Here is a 16,691-nt window from a genome sequence, read left to right on the forward strand (position 1 = left end):
CTCAAACGGGAAGAGGGGGAAGATGCTAGGCAGCCATGTTTCCTAGTACCCTTGCTCTTAACGGTATTTTTTTCAGACAGGATGGGTGGGAGAAGAGGTCATGGGGAGCCGGGTTGACTAGCATTTCTGGAACAACACTGCCATCGTGAGGCGATAGCTGGAAAAAGCCCCGAGGCTGCTTCCCCGAGATCGTTTTTAGCTTGAAAATGTCCATTCTGTGAGGTGGCTGTGCAGGCCTGGGCCTCAAACTGGAACTCAGTGCACCCTCCACAAGCCAATTAGATGCTTTGAACAGACATGGGATCAAGACGTAAAAGTCGGCCAGTAAGGGAGCAAGACGGAGCCAGTAGCCATCAGGAAGGCCAGGCACAGGAAGTAGCGGGGTGGGGCCTTGGTTTGCTCCCACTGTGGGCGGAGCTAGAGGAAGCTGCTAACCAACAAGCGCAGGCCCTGTGGGCATTGTTCTCTTCTGGTAGTTCACAGCATGAGGCAGGCTAGCATATGGTGTTACTATGATCTGGGGCTGGGCCTTTTGAGTAGCAGAGTCTGATCCTGGAGGACAAACCAGTTCCAGGTGGCATATAGCAGGAGACCATGGACTTGCTGGAGGTCTCAGGTGCACCCAAATGTCTGGAGGCCCGCTGCCTGGAGCTAAGAGGACCTGAAGAGAAGTGGAACCACCCAGCCGAGCCAAGATGTTTAGAACTTCTGCTAGGGGAGCAGATATGCACAAACAGATGGGGACAAAAACAGTGAAGAGTACTGAAGATGAATCCACATTTTAAAAGTTCTTATGTGCCGGAGGTGGCATTACCTGTGACCTCGCTTCACTTCTTCATACTTGGCTGCTGTAGCAGGTACATTGTAAAGAAGCATGATTGTTTCTAGAAATGCAAAAACAGGTGGCAAATTTTGAAAATATATCAATATTCCAAAGAATATTTAATGATTTTCGAAAAGCATTCAAGCTATAAGTGAGGTAAACTTGTTTAAATGCTTGAGGCACGAGGAAATTGAAACATTATTTTTTAAAGGTACATATTATATGAGCAAGGGGAAGAGATGAGAATGCATGACAAAGACATTTTTAAATTATTCTCATTGTGATTGAGATGCCATTTATTTTCCATTTTCTTTTTTCAAAATTTGAATGCTTTGCCAGGAGAAGGTATAAATTTTGTAATTTCTTGAAACAGAAAGAACTTCTAGAGTAAAATATATTTTTTAAAAGTCAAGCACTCAAAAGTTTATATTGATATGGAAGTATGCAAACAGCATAAGGTGATAATGAAGACTGCAGAACTACACCATGTATGGGTCCAATTATGTTAAAAAGAGATGGAAACACACACATATTCTCTCTCTCTCACATCTCCATCTATATGTGTGTAAACATTTTTAAAAACAATATATTTGCAAGCATGGTCAGTGTTTTAGTATGTGTTTTAACTTGACATTCTCGGTCAACATTTATATCTATTTGTATTTCTGCTTATATAAACAGACGTTAATGAAAGATTTATAGTTGTATGGAAAGAATGTGAATTCATTGACCTCGAAGCTTTGTTAGGTTACACATCTGCGTGACTGAATTTTAGGGAAGTAAATTTCAAATTTCTTTTATTGAACTCTTTTCTCTTTCTTTAAAGTTTTTAAAGATAAAATTTTAGAATAAATTTTAAGGATAAAAAAAGAAGCCCTAATGTTCTGAGAAATAAATATATAGTGCCTGTTCCAATACTAGTTTTAAAATATATGTTTGTCAGCATAGCAGTGATTAGGTAATGAGATCTCAAAATCTAAGATTGCTGAAAAAAAAAAAAGATTGCTGAGTGATGATTTTATAGGCATTTTATGTCCCACTTATTACTATATCTTTGTATGAATCCAAACACTTTTAAGTGAGAACTTAATATTTTTTCATGAATGGGCCAGTGAAGAAGCACTTTGCAAATGTTTTATTTTCTAAAATCCAGGTCTTGCTAATTTTTCATGACAATTTCAAACTGCCCAGGAATCAGAAGCGAAAATTTCAAATAAAAAACCTGATACTTCTATAAATCCAATTTAAATGCAAATTTATTGTTGTGTATGGCCATAAATATAGAACTGTGTTGCAAGTATTAAAAGAAGTGGAAGTAAATATGCAAAAGGTTATTGTTTAATACAAAGTTTTATGATACTACTTTTACTCTTCATCGGCACATGGTTATTTTCTGAATCCTTTGCAAGCTCTATGTCTTAGTTACGAAGGAGAAAATACAGAGCTGATCCCTAAGAGAAAAAACACTGACACTCGCACAATAAGGTCATAGGAAGCTGTTGAAGGTCATTTAATAACATGGGAACATGCTTGCGTTTCAATGTAAAATGGTGACACCATGAAACAAAATCATGAACCCTCTAATTGGAACTTATATATGTTCAAGGATATTTGTCGCAACAAGTGGGGCATTGTATGGCCTGGACTCTTATCCTAGGGTTCTAACCAAATGGGTGCTTCCAACTCAAAATACGCAGTGGTTAAGTGTTTGGCTGCTAACCAAAAGGTCAGCAGTTCGAATCCACCAGCTGCTCCTTGGAAACCCTATTGGGTGGTTCTGTTCTGTCCTATAGGGTCCCTATGAGTGGAGATCGACTCAACAGCAAAGGGTTTTTAATGCTTAGGTCAGAAAATGGAGGAGGACTCCCAGAGATCATAAGAAGTGAGATAGGTAAGGAACTACATGCCCTGGTGCCTAGATCTGCTTTTCTACCGGACTTTAGTTTCTGTCATTTTCTTTACTCTCTTATCATTGGGTTCCTAAGAATTGCCTATTGAAGCAGACAAATTGGTAAAGGAAAAATGCTGGGAATCAAGGTTGAGTGAAGAAGAGTAGATCTGTGTGAAGCCTTGGTCTAGTGGAAAATGAATTCTTGAAAAGAAAAGATACCTGATGAGGATACAAGATCTAAGCCTTAGTTTCTTTTCAGATAAAGACCTGGAGCAAAAGTGCCACAGTGAGCATATTTCCTCCAAACTGGGCAAGATGCAGGGCATCCATGTTTCCTGGCTCTCTTGTCTCTTGGCGGGATTTTTCTCAGACTGGACGTGTGGGAGAATAGCGTGTTGGGGCAGGGTTTGTCAGCCTACCTGCAGCACTACTGCCATCGTGAGGAAGTAATTTGACAAAACCGAAAGTTGTTTGTGAAAACTCCCAGGCCTTTTGGGAGGCTGAGTGGGCCCTGAACCCAAACTGGGCTTCTTTCCTTCATCTCTGAGTCCTTCTATAAGCTCTGAACAAAGGTGGGGCCCTGGTCAAGAAGCTGATAAGTGAGGGGCCAGGACTCAGCAGGCAGCTACCTGGCACCCAAGTACAAGAAATTGTGGGGCGGGACTGAGGTGTCCTCCCATTGAGGGCAGAGCTAGAGGAAACCACTCAGAGGCTATGCAGAACATCTGAGCCTTTGTCTCTTGTACCTGGCATTTCCAGAATGAGACAGTCTGGCTGGCATGAGGTACCCCTGCACTCTGGGATTCTGGGCTCCCTGTAGCAGCAAGTGTCAGAGCTTGGCAGGGGGATGGTGGTGGTAGGGATCTCAATTCCAGGTGACTTCTAACAGTGTGCTTTCTGGGGGTCTTAGGGACACCCAAAGATCACTTGCTCCATTGTCTGGAGCAAGGAGGAATGAGGAGTGCTTGCCAGCCTGCCAAGTCAGTAAACTCCAGAACATCAGTAGGGGTGTAGATGTGTACAACTAGATGGGGACCAAGAATGAAGAAAGCCTGAAGAAATTTTCTGAGCCCAGGAGGTAGCAGCCGCAGTACCTTTACAGCTATTTTCTAGGACCCAATGTGAAAGCCTACCCAGTTAGAGGGACCTGCTCTCATCTCAGCTTTCACAAGGGGACAGAAAGGAGTTCTTTAGCAGTTGGCTTTCCCCAAAGAAAGATGAGACCCTTGAGGACTGTGACTGTTCATTCATACTATACTCATTACCGTCGAGTCGATTCTGACTCATAGAGACCCTATAGGACAGGGTAGAACTGCGCCATAGGGTTTCCAAGGCTATAGATGTTTATGGGAGCAGACTATCACATCTTTCTCTCACGGAGCAGCTGGTGGGTTCGAACCGCCGACCTTTGGCTTAACAGCCAAGTGCTTAACCACCAGGGCTCCTTTCGTTCATAGAAGCAAACATTATTCTCTGTGCCTGCTTCCTAGCCTTTTAGTGATGAAGATTCCTTCGAGGCCTTACAAGATATCCTCCTTTAGGGAGTTGAGCACATCAGGGTCCCAGAACACTTGCCCCAGTATGACAAGAAATGCCTTCAATTTCTTATGACTCACTGTCCAGATGGGTGCCAGTAATGGTGTTAGTAGCTGTACCAATGATGTGTACCGGTGATGGTATGTGTAGCTGACCTCTTGCAGAAGAGGAAGGAATGTTTTTCTGGTGCACTATTGTAATGTCTGATCACCTCCTGAACACTGCTGACCTAGTGGGAAGCTACAACATCTACTGGCAAATTTCTATCAATTACTGCAACGACCATGTGGTCCCTGGAGAAATTGGCTCTCCTGATTATCTGTAACTGAGACTAGCAGTCCTTGAAGCTATTGTTGGTCATATTCAGTGATGGCCTGTGGACGTGGGTGTCATTGGTTCCCAGGAGAGTTTGTAAACATTTAAGAAAGCATGCCTCAATGGTCTGAAGTACCCCGTGAATGTGTAAAGTGACCTCTGGCCCCTCCAGCCTACTTCAGCTAAAGCAGACCGAGAGAGAAACCTTGCATCAGGCTAAGCATCTGCTTTGAAGTAACAGTTTGATTTGACCATATGCTGGATTGGGGAAGCCAAATATGTGAAGACAATGTCCCATATCTGAAGTTGGAATTGTGGATGACATCAGAGGTGGCTCTACCCCTGGAATTCCTCAGGCTCAAGAATTTTGTGTTCACACATTTTGTTTTACATTAAGAGACTGCATCTGGCCGGGTAGTGGATGGAAGCCTAAATCAACAGCACCTTGTTGTGTCCCAGGAATTCAAGCATGACACCATGGACAGTATTACTGGATTTCAGTCTTTCTGTTTCCAACCATAAGTACCCTTCAACATTGACACTCATCTCAGATCAAGAGCTGTTCCAAAATGAAAAGTTAAAAGGAAAATAACCCAGTGAGAAAGTTGGCAAAGCAAAGAGCAGATACTTCCCAGCCAATGAAGGCCATGCAACAAACACAAAAATCTTTTAGCAGAGATTCTCAAATTCACCAGTACCCAAGTAAACTGTAATTAAACAAGTTTACCCCTCTTACCTCTCACCCGTCATCATAACTCTAAAGGAACCACTGAAAATGAAGCTGTTGATAATGCCCAGTTTGTGTGCTGATTTGTAGACTCAGATAAGCTCCTACCAGGTGAGAAGCATTGTCAATTGGTTCACCTCTTTGGAGGTCACTTGGTCAACATCGGTTAATCTTTCATGTGGGCGTATCCTTTGTCCAGAGACTCTGCCTTTGAAAAGTGATCACATGTCCATACTCCACAGGAAATAGAGAGGTGGACCCAAGGAGAATCACTGAGGTTTCCTTTGCAAAAGTGAACAGTGGGGAAGGGCAAAGGGTCCATTTTTCATGGTTCAGCTACAACAGGTTCAGCTGTAACAGGTAGTCCTAAGCCTTTAGAAGGACTGAAGTCCATTCTGTTTCCTTATCAGGAGAGATGTTCAGGCCTTTCATTCAGGGATTAAAAAGCAAATTGTTGGAACTTTGGGATCAAACTATCCTAGGTGGCTAATATAAGGAAACAAAGTTGAAAAGTAAAGCCTGTCTTTCTCTACTTATTACATGCATGATTACTTCAAGTCCAAGGCATAAATATATATGGATTCAAAAAAGCAAACCAGCATAAGGAAAATATCTCCAGAGCTTCTAACCAAGCAACTAACAGTATTTAACTTTCTAGAGTGATGTTTCCAAAGTTTTGTCTTCCTTTCTGGTCTTAGCTTTATACCTGTCTGAAATCTTGACATGTTGACAAGAAAGGCTTATATTTTAATACACACACAGAGACACAAATTCAAGAAACCAACGTTGCCCAATATATAATTAAGAAAATCGCATGTTGCAAGATTTACTTTTCTCTAAAAAATATACACACCTTTATGTACATGCAGGAACATTGAAAGGCCTCACTTGTAATTGTTATGCAAACAGATGCTATTTCCAAATTGTAGTTAACAGAAAATCCAGTATTCTGAAGCATGTTTAACAACACATGAAGGGGCCTATGTGAGAAAGACCTGAGAAAACTATGATAGAAGGAAGCAACTCAAACTGCAAAAATATTTTTGGTTTTAATTATGTAAGTCAAAATTCATACGAATAAACCCTGAAAATCCATGCACATATACTCACACACAATTATATATATATAATAAAAGCAGAATGCAGTAAATCAAATATCAGCGGGTTATCTATCAAGCTTCTGTGACTTAGGGTATTGCTTCTTTACCCTTTATATTTGCTCAGTTTACTAAATCTTTTCCAGATGCATATATTATTCTTATGATTTGGTCAACAGTAAAGAAATGCTATGAGATTTAATGATAAAAAACTATCATATCCCCCATGAATAGTTAGTGCTATTAGAAAGTGCTCATCGAGAATCATGGCACCAAACTATGTGTAGAGAATGTGACCAGGTTGGATTTGAAGAAAAGAAATGGAAATGTTAATTTTGTATGTGTGAGTCTATCAGTGCTCTAAGGAATATGGAGAAATATTGAAAAATATATATTTTTTATTTTTTTCTTTATTGATGACAGACTAAATCTAGTTAAATGGTATCAGCTCTCGTGAACACTTGTATATCTCTTTTATAATGTATAAACAAGTGTACCCACCAACCTGCTTATAATGATTCATTTGGGAAAGTGGGATTTGGGATGAAGTGTTTTCACTAGTTCTTGATAAATTTGTGTATTCTAAGAGATTTTAAGGGAAGCTGTTAACATATTTGTAATTTGAGAACCAATCCAAAACAAATATGTGTAGAAGAACTTCTTGGTAAAATTTAAAGAGAAAATTAAAAATGTTTCCTACTTGTTTTTAGGTATAAATATATAGTATCTGACCAAAATGGGTTTAAGAATATATGTCAGCTTAGTGTATATTAAGCAAAAAAAGGATACAATAATCTGACCCTTGAGAATACCACATGGAATATGGTATCATGGGTAATTTTTTTAACATCATAAGTTTCTTTTGTAACATAACTTTATGAATTGAGAAATTTCTCAGTGACAACAAAATAGATTTAATAAGTGGGACAATAAACAGTCTTTTTCCTAATGATTTATTTACTAAAAATGAGGACTTGTCAACTCTTAAAAGTGTTATTGTCAAACTCCCCAGGAATCAGGAGTAAAAATTTCTGATACAAAACGTATCTAATTTTAATATAAATTTATTGTTGTATATGAACGTAAATATAGAACTCTGTGTGTACTGAAAAGAATGGAAGGACATAATTCAAAAGGTGGTCTTAACGGGTTTTATGGCAGTGCTTTTCTTCCTGTTCAGCACATGGTTATTTCTAAATCCTTTGCATGTACCATGTCGTAGTTACTAATGAGAAAATGATTTTAATACTGATCTCTAAGAGATAAACCATAACACACACATTCACGCACAACAGTTATAAGCAGTTGAAGGCCATTTAATGACAAGGCAAAGTGCTTGTGTTGCACTGTTAAATAAAATCATGAGACAAAACTGAGTAACTTTTGGTTGAAGTTTATATATTGTATGTATGTATATATCTATATTCTGCCATGTGGGGCATCATATAGCATATAGTAATGAAAGCTATCTGGGCCCTCCTCTTACGGCTACTGCCAAAAGGCTGCCAACATTTCAATACTTAAGGCCTGATTCTTCACCCAGAAAATGGAGAATTTGGGAGCCTTGCAGATGAGCCAGGTTGAGGACACTTGGATTGGTACCTCCTCTAGGCCTTAAGTTTTCCAGCATTTTATTTTGCCATTTAGGCCTGGGTCCCCGAGACTTGCCACCAGAAACAGACAACTTGATCACTTGGGAAAAAGCTGGAGAGAGAATGCTGAGTGAATACCTAAAGACTAGATTTAGTGGAAATTAAATTCTTGAAAAGAGAATATGCGTGATGCCGTTGGGCAGCTTGGACCTCAGTTTAGTTTCATATGAAAACCAAAAGCTAAAGTGCGTGGATGTGGGCAGGTTTTCTCAACCAGGGCCTAAAGTCAGGCAGCCATGTTTCTTGGCGCCTTTGTCTAAGGGTGGCGCTTTTTTCAGACTCGATGGGCGGGAGAAGAGTGTGTGAGTGCGGGTGGGGGAGGGAGGGAATGTTAGACTGTGCCGCACTACTGCCATCATGCGGAAACAACTTTAAAACACCCTTTGTGGGTTGAGCCTTTATTAAAAAAAAAGGAAAAAAGAGGAAGACCTTCAAATAGGTGAATGGACACAGTGACTGAAATGAGAATTGTGAGGATCCGGCAACGTTTTGTTCTGTAATACTTAAGGTCGCTATGAGTTGGAACTGACTTGACAGCACCTAACAACAATAACAAGCTTTTATTTTGGTGTTGGTGAAGAATACTGAATACCATCGGCTGCCAGAAGAAAAAAGTCTGTCTTGGAGGATGGCGAAACTTTGTCTCACTTAGGACACATTATCAGGAGGGACCAATCCCTGGAGGACATCATGCTTGGTAGAGAGTCAGAAAAAAAGCAGAAGACCTCAGCGAGATGGGTTGACATAGTGGCTGCAGCAACAATGGGCTCAAACATACCTACTTTTGTGAGGATGGTGCAGGAACAGGCAACGTTTCGTTCAGTTGTTGGGGGCCTGCAGGTTGCTATGATACTGAATAGGTTTCAGCAGAACTTATAGCCCAAGACAGCCTAGGAAAGGCCTGGCGACCTACTTCCAAAAATTATCCAATGAAAACTCTATGGATCACAACAGAATATTGCCCAATCTAGTGCTGGAAGATGAGCCCCCTAGGTTGGAAAAAAAAATACTCGAAATACACAGGGGCCACAACAATGGACTTGAGCGTACTAATAATTGGGAAGATGGAGTCAGACCAGGCAATGTTTTCTTCTCTTATATGGGGTCGCCATGAATCAGAACCGACTCTATGACAACAAACACAAAAGGCCTACTGTCTCCTAGAAAATGGAGAGAGGACTCTGGGAGGCTAGGAAGCCAAGTCAAGGACCTTCCAGTTTTTTTTCTCCCACTTAAGCCTGGATCTTTGAAACTTGCCTCCAGAAGAAGACTTGATAACTGGGGGAAATGTTGGAAAATTAATGCTGAAAGAAGAACAGCTGAACCTCGAAGCCAAGGTCTGATGGAAAAGTAATGCATGAAAAGAGATGCCTGATGAGGCTGAGGGATTCAGGACTCTGATTTTGGATGAAAGTGAAAAGCAAAACAGTATGAGTAAGAGTAAGTTTCCTCAAAGTGGGCAAGTGGGCAAGATCTGAGGCAACTGTGTTTCCTGGTACCTTTGTCTCGGTGGCGTTTTTTCAGTCTGGATGGGTGGGAGAAGAGCGCATGGGGGCAGGGTTTGTCAGTCTATCTGCAGCACTACCGCCATCATGAGGCAGTAATTTGACAAATGCATAAGGCATGGGTGCTTTCTCGCAAAAGACCCAGAAGTTGAGGATGGTGAGACCTATGGGTAGGTTGAGCAGGACCTGGCCCTAAGCTTGGCCTCCTTGCTGTCATCTCTGAGACCTTCCCAGAGCTGGGGGCAAAGTTGTGATGTAGTTATAGAAGTTGGCTAGTGAGTGGCCAGGACTCAGCAGGCAACTGCAGGAAGTTCTGGCATACAGAGTCATGCCAGGTTTGGTTTCCTCCCAGTGTGGGCAAGACTCTTGTTTTTAGGTGCCCTTTCGACTTATAGTGACTCCATGTGACAGTAGAACTGCCCCATAGGGTTTTCTAAACTGTAATCTTTACAGGAGCAAATCACCAGGTCTTTTTCCCATGGAGCCGCTGGCTGGGTTCTAACTGCCAACATTTCAGTTAGCAGCTGAGCGCTTAACCGTTGTGCCACAGGACTAGAGGAAGCAGTTTACAGCCAAGTGCAGAGCTTATGATATCTTGTCATAAGGAGGCTATCTTGTCAGGCTTCCAAGGAATCTTCATCAGTAAAAGGCTAGGAAGCAAGTAGAGAGAGTAATATTTGATAGTATGAATGAACAGTCATGGTCCTCAAGTGTCCCTTCTTGTTTTGGGGAATGTGGAATGTCAACCGCTAAAGAACCCCTTTTGACCCTTTGTGAGAGCTGAGATGAGAACAGGTCACTCTAAGTGGGTAGGCCTTCACACTGGGTCCTTGAAAACAGCTGTAAACCAACTGCCTCCTGGGCTCAGAAAATTCCTCCAGGCCTTCTCCATTCTTGCACTCCTATTGATGTTCTGGGGTTTATTAGCTTGGGAAGCTGGCAAGTTCTTCTTCTCCTTAGATCTTCCTTGCTCCAGGCAATGGGGCAGCAGACCTTGGGGTGTCCCTGACACCCTTCAAAGAACACTGACTATTGTTAGAAGTCACCTGGAGTTGAGATTACCGCCTCTCCCCCCTACACACACACACACACACACACACACACACTGTTGCCACAGGGGGCCTAGGCCCCAGAGTGCAAGGATAGCTTGTGCCAGTCAGACTCTCATTCTGGAAATGGCAGGTACAAGAGAAAGATACAGATGCCGTGCATAGCCTCTGAGTGGTTTCCTCTAGCCCTGCCCTCACTGGGAAGACACGGAAGCCTTGCCCCAGTTATGGCCCCTCACTTACCATCTTCTTGACGAGGATCCCTCCACTGTCCAGACCTCCTGGTAAGCCTCAGAGTTGAAGTAAAGGAGGTCCAGCTTGGGATCAGCGCACACTCAGCCACAGAAAGGTCCAGACTGTTCTCCACCGCTAGGCCTTATGGGAATTTGCACTAACAACTTTGATTCTTGTCAAACTATTTCCTCTTGATGGCAGTATTGCTCCAGAAAAGACAATTAGCCCTGCCCCTGGACCTCTTCTCCCTCCCATCTAGTCTGAAAAAAGGGCCATTGAGCGACCAAGGAACCAGGAAGCATGACTGCCTTACTTATAGTCCTGTTTGGGGGAAATCTGCTTTTTTTGCTCCAGTTTTGCTTCATGTTAACATCTGAAATCAAACTGAAGCTTAAACTATCCACCCTCATCAGGTATTTTTTGTTTTCAAGAATTTCACTTCAGTTCCATTTCAAAAGTTCAAGGCTTCGCAGATCTGCTGTTCTTCAGTCAACATATCTTTCAGGATTTTCCGAGTTTTTTGAATCAGGATACAAGTCTCAGGGATCCAAGACTAAGGAAAAGATGTTGCTGTAATCTCAAGGTTGAGAAGAGGTCTTCCGTAGTCACCACAACTTGTGGACCTTGACCTGGCTCATTTCCCAGGCTCCAAAGGGCTCACATATTTTAGAAAGTAACCAAAATGTCTTCCCTCTTTTTAAATGTCTTTCCAGACAATGTAGAGTTGAGTAGTAACATTTTCAAGTTGCTCAATCTGATATTAAAACAAATATTCACATTTAATTATTTTCATTTAAGGACATTAGAGTCAAGCTTTACATAGGTTTTTAAGTAATATGCTGAAATTCAACATTATCACATGACTTTTTTCTTATATCTTTATACTTTCTTTTATGCCTCATGTATATTCATGTTTTCCAAGGAGCTATGAGTTGGAATTGACTCGACGGCACTGGGGTTTTATATATTCATGTTTTCATTTTGGCAAAAACAATGATTTATAAGATTATAGAAACAATGCATTTTTTATAGTGAGTTGGGCAATTAAGTAGGGAATATAAACAACTCAATCTAATTAGGTGATTACATAATTTATTATCCAAGTCTGAGGACTGCTGTAAACTGTGATTTCCCAAGGCAAAGTAAGGAATGTTCACCCTATTTATAATTCAACGGCCTTGAGAAAAAACTGATCACATCTTTGTGTTTTCCTTACTATGTTTTATATCCCTAAGCATGTTGATATATCTTTACTTCCATATATAGAAACGTGCTGTTAAAAGTACTAAAAATTCAAAGAAATTGAAACACAAGATTTATTCTGAGCAGTTATTCTATATGCACATAGGGAGACCGTTCTGATTCCCAAAAAAGCAAATGGCTCAAAGTAGACTAGTTACAATGAAGCTTATAAAGAGGAGGGAGAGGTATTAAAGATCAACCATTGGCTAATCTTGACATTATTGATTAAACCCTGCCCACCCCCTTCTACTGTAATCAACTGATACCAGGTCATGAGGTGGTCTCTGGCCCTCCACCTACCTGCAGCATGCTACCTTCAGAAATTTAAATTAAGTAAGCCTGTTTTTGAACAGGAAAAAATAGCAACTTTGGTTGAAAAAAGCTGCTGGCGGGATTAATTTTGGGCCAGGAATTTTTTTTTACAGTTAATTTGGTTTTATGGGTTAAAAAAAAAAAAAGCCTTAAAATCAAAGTAAGATGTCTGTTGTTAATTTTTCTCTTTGACAGTGGTTACAAAAATTGGGTATTTCCTTGAATTTATTTTTCATTTTATGCTTTTACCCTTTTGTATTTCAGGGGCATTTTAACAATATATTTCAGTTATATCAAAGTATTATTTAAAAATATGAAAATAGCTGTTTTCCTATTTGTGAAAAATAAACTTTGTCTAATATAGAATATTTAGTTAATTGGAATTCAGCTCTATTACTACCTCTGTGACCTTGGGCAAGGTATTTAAACTTTCTGTGCTACCTTTCTTCCTTTATTAAGTGGCAAGAGTCACAGTACTTAACCTCAGAGGGATGTTGTGACAAATAAATGTATGAAACTCCATCAAGTTCATTAGAATATTCCTTGGTACATGGTAAATGCTCAATAAATATTAGCTACTATTTTTGTTATTGGTTTTCCAGCAGCCCACAGGGATAGAGAACATTTCATACTCTACCACCTATGAAGTTCAAGCCATTTGTTACCCAGTAATTCAAAAAAAAGATAAATTGAAGCCAACTTAAAGGAGCCTAGGAGCCTTAGATAGGAAGATCGTTCAGAACAAACAGAATTCTGACCCAGCATACAGAGTTGCTAGATGAGAAAAATGACAATTTGAGTTAAAAATTTTTTTAAATTCAGATGCATCACAAAAGGCTTTATTTAGCTAAAAAAACTAAACTACTAGATAGATGATTTGAGAATCAGTTGACATCGAATGAGAGGGTATAATGATTGACTGTATGAAATATCTCAAAACACAGAGGAAAATATAAAACAATAGGAAAATGAGGAAAACAGTAATAACCTTAGAGATATATCTAAGAGTCTGGACACATGACTGAAAGATGTTACAGAATGGGAAAAACAAAATGAAACAGAACGATTTTGTTAGGTGCCATCGAGTCAGTTCCGACTTGTAGCAACCCAGTGTACAACAGAACGATATGTTGCCTGGTCCTGCCTAGCCTCACAGTTGTTATTATGCCTGAGCCCATTGTTGCAGTCACTGTGTCAATCCATCTCATTGGGGGTCTTCTTCTTTTTCGATGACCCTCTACTTTACCAAGCATGATGTCCTTCTCCAGGGACTGGTCCCTCCTGATAACATGTCGAAAGTACATGAGATGAAGTCTCACCATCCTTGCTTCTTATGAGCATTCTGGCTGTACTTCTTCCAAGACAGATTTGTTTATTCTTCTCGCATTCCATGGTATGTTCACTGTTCTTTGCCAACGGCATAGTTCAAAGACGTCAGTCCTTCGATCTTACTTATTCAGTGTCTAGCTTTCGCATGTATGTAAAGTGATTCAAAATACCATGGCTTGGGTCAGGTGCACCTTAGTCTTCAAAGTTTGCACTTCAACACTTTTATAGAGGTCTTTTGTAGCAGATTTGCCCAATGCAACACATCGTTTGATTTCTTGACCACTGTTCCCATGGGTGCTGATTGTGGAAACACGTAAAATAAAATCCTTGACAACTTCAGTGTTTACAAAACAGAATAGACAAGGCAAATTTAAAGCAAAAGGAGAGGATTTCCCACAGCTAAAAAAGGCCTGGATTTTCAGACTGTAAGGATTCATTGAGGTCTAGACTACAGTAAAGATATGCACAAGGAACTCTGGTGGCACAGTGGTTAAGAACTTGGTTGCTAACCAAAAGGTTGGCAGTTCAAATCCACCAGCTACTCCTTGGAAACCCATTGGAGCAGTTCTACTCTCCCCTACAGGGTCACTATGAGTCAGAATCCATTCGATGGCAATGGGTTTGGTTTGCCATGCCATAGGGGCACTTGAAAAAATATTTAGCCAAACGGATTTTCCAGACCAGAGACCTCAAGTGGATGGAGATGAAGAGATAGAAGTAAAGACCTTAAATCTGAACTATAAGGATAGACTCTCTGTGAATGAGTGACATAAGCACTAAACACTCATAACTCAAGGAACATACTGAAGAGAAATTCCAGTAAGCATAGAACTAAAATATTAAACAGTTTAAGCAAAAACTTTTGAGGTTTGAAAAATGCAAGAGCATGAAATAGGATAAAATTTTTAATGGACATATCAGTTTGGGATAGCGTTGAGGGCGAGGAAACCAAAAAGCCAAACCCAGTGCTGTCAAGTCGATTCCTACTCATAGCGACCCTATAGGACAGAGTAGAGCTGCCCCATAGAGTTTCCAAGGAACGCCTGGCGGATTCAAACTGCCGACCCTCTGGTTAGCAGCTATAGCACTTAACCACTACACCACCAGGGTTTCCTGAGAAAAAGGAGAAATCAAGAATTTTGATCTGAGAAACCTGTGCCTTGGACGACATTAAGCATTGTGTTTAAGATGAGATTAGAGAAATATATGCCTGTTTATGAGCACAAAGAAGTTAAAGTAATAACAGAAATTAACAATAGGCAAAGGGGAATAATCAGCAACTTGATCAGAACAAAAAAGGAAAACAGAAATAATAAACAGAAAGCAGGATGGGAGAAATAAAACCGTTTTCTTCATTATGCTAAATGTAAGTGGGCTGAATTCTCCTAAAAGACAGAGATTGACAGATTGGACTAAAAAAAAAAAACACAAAACTATAAAAAGAAAAACAAAACTATGCTTTTTATGGTTAAGTCACTGAAAGCCAAGAATTATAGAGAGTTTGGAAATTAAAGATGGGTAAATAAATGTCAGACAGCTACAGACAGAAGGAAGAAAATAGTGGCAATATAAATATTAGACAAGTGTACTTTGAGGTTAGAAGCACTAAAACATAAAAAGAGGGGGCACTTTGTAATGATAAAATGGAGTAGCATTGAATCAATGAATTGGGGGAGAATATCTTTATGATATAGCTTTCTGTATTTGATCATACCATCTGTATTTGAGTGTTCTTTACTAATTTTCAGTAATTTTATATGATTTTCTAATTAAATATCTTACACATCTTTTATGCCTAGTTATTCATAGTATTCTAAATGGTATCTTTTTAAAAATTATGTTTTCTAATTTTTGTTAATGTATGGAAAAACAATTTACTTTTATATGTTGATCTTATACCTTGACAGTTTTATTAATTCTCTTATTTATAATAAATTACCCAACCCTAGATTCCTTTGTATTTTCTATGTAGACCATAGTATCTTAAACAAATAATGACAGCTTTTCTTTTCTTTTCTAATCCTCATGTTTTAACTTCGTGTTTCTTTTTTCATTGTGTAACCAAGACCTTCAGTACCCCTGTGGGGGAAGATATTAAAGTATGGGGGAAGATGTTTAAGTAGATACAAAAAATGAATTAGACATCGATCTATTTCACACTTTTTAATATTTCTAGGCTCTTAGGTAGTATTTGTCATTTATTTTAATGATACATTTCCTTCTTGTTTGAAGCAATTGCAAGCAAAAACATTACTTTGTAAATGAAAAGATATTTAAGTATTTTTAATAGTTACAGGTACTCTCAGGCTTTTACCTATCCTCTTCTCTTTGCCACTTGTGAGGCCCTGAAACTGAAGGACAGTATTGCCCAGCCAAACAAATACCCAGTAGGCAAAAGGGACTGGCCCAGTGCACTGGGGTTCCTCGTAACTCTCTGTGCCCATAGATTTTAATCTCGTGGTTCCTTGCTGTTTTTGAATTCTTTGATACTCTTAAGGAGAATTTTGCATTCCATCCTCTGTATATTTTGTCTTCAGTACAGGAAGGTAGAGAAGTGGTCCAAATATTGTAGCCCACCATATACAAAAAATGAATTGGACATCGATCACACTTTTTAATATTTCTAGGCTCTTAGGTAATATTTGTCATTTATTTTAATGATACATTTCCTTCTTGTTTGAAGCAATTGCAAGCAAAAACATTACTTTGCAAATGAAAAGAGGTAGATTTTTTTCTTTTTTAATTGTACTTTAGATGAAGATTTACAGAGCAAATTAGTTTCTCATTAAATGATTAATACACATATTGTTTTGTAACACTGGTTGCCAGAGATAGAATTTTAAAAAATAAAGTGAAATATATTTTTTTTCTTAAATGAGGCAAAAACAAAATAAACAAAACTAATGAACTGAGAAAGCGTTTGTGTTCCCATGTTAAAAGATGAAGCCGTGAGAAAAAACCATGAGTAACCTCTGATTG

At 39.5% G+C, this 16,691-nt stretch overlaps 1 long non-coding RNA gene across 2 annotated transcripts in view; it reads left to right on the forward strand.

Annotated features, from left to right (window-relative positions):
- The first annotated feature begins 362 nt into the window (after positions 1-362).
- Positions 363-16,691, forward strand: part of LOC126069163 (uncharacterized) — a 79,839-nt gene continuing 63,510 nt past the window's right edge. Inside the window, exon 1 of one of the 2 annotated variants that reach the window (XR_007515854.1) lies at positions 363-857. This is a non-coding gene — a long non-coding RNA (uncharacterized LOC126069163). The remainder of the gene's footprint in view (positions 858-16,691) is intronic. The other variant, XR_007515855.1, reaches the window with a different exon arrangement.

The sequence above is a fragment of the Elephas maximus genome, chromosome X (assembly GCF_024166365.1).
Source record: "Elephas maximus indicus isolate mEleMax1 chromosome X, mEleMax1 primary haplotype, whole genome shotgun sequence".
NCBI classification, from domain to species: Eukaryota; Metazoa; Chordata; class Mammalia; order Proboscidea; family Elephantidae; genus Elephas; species Elephas maximus.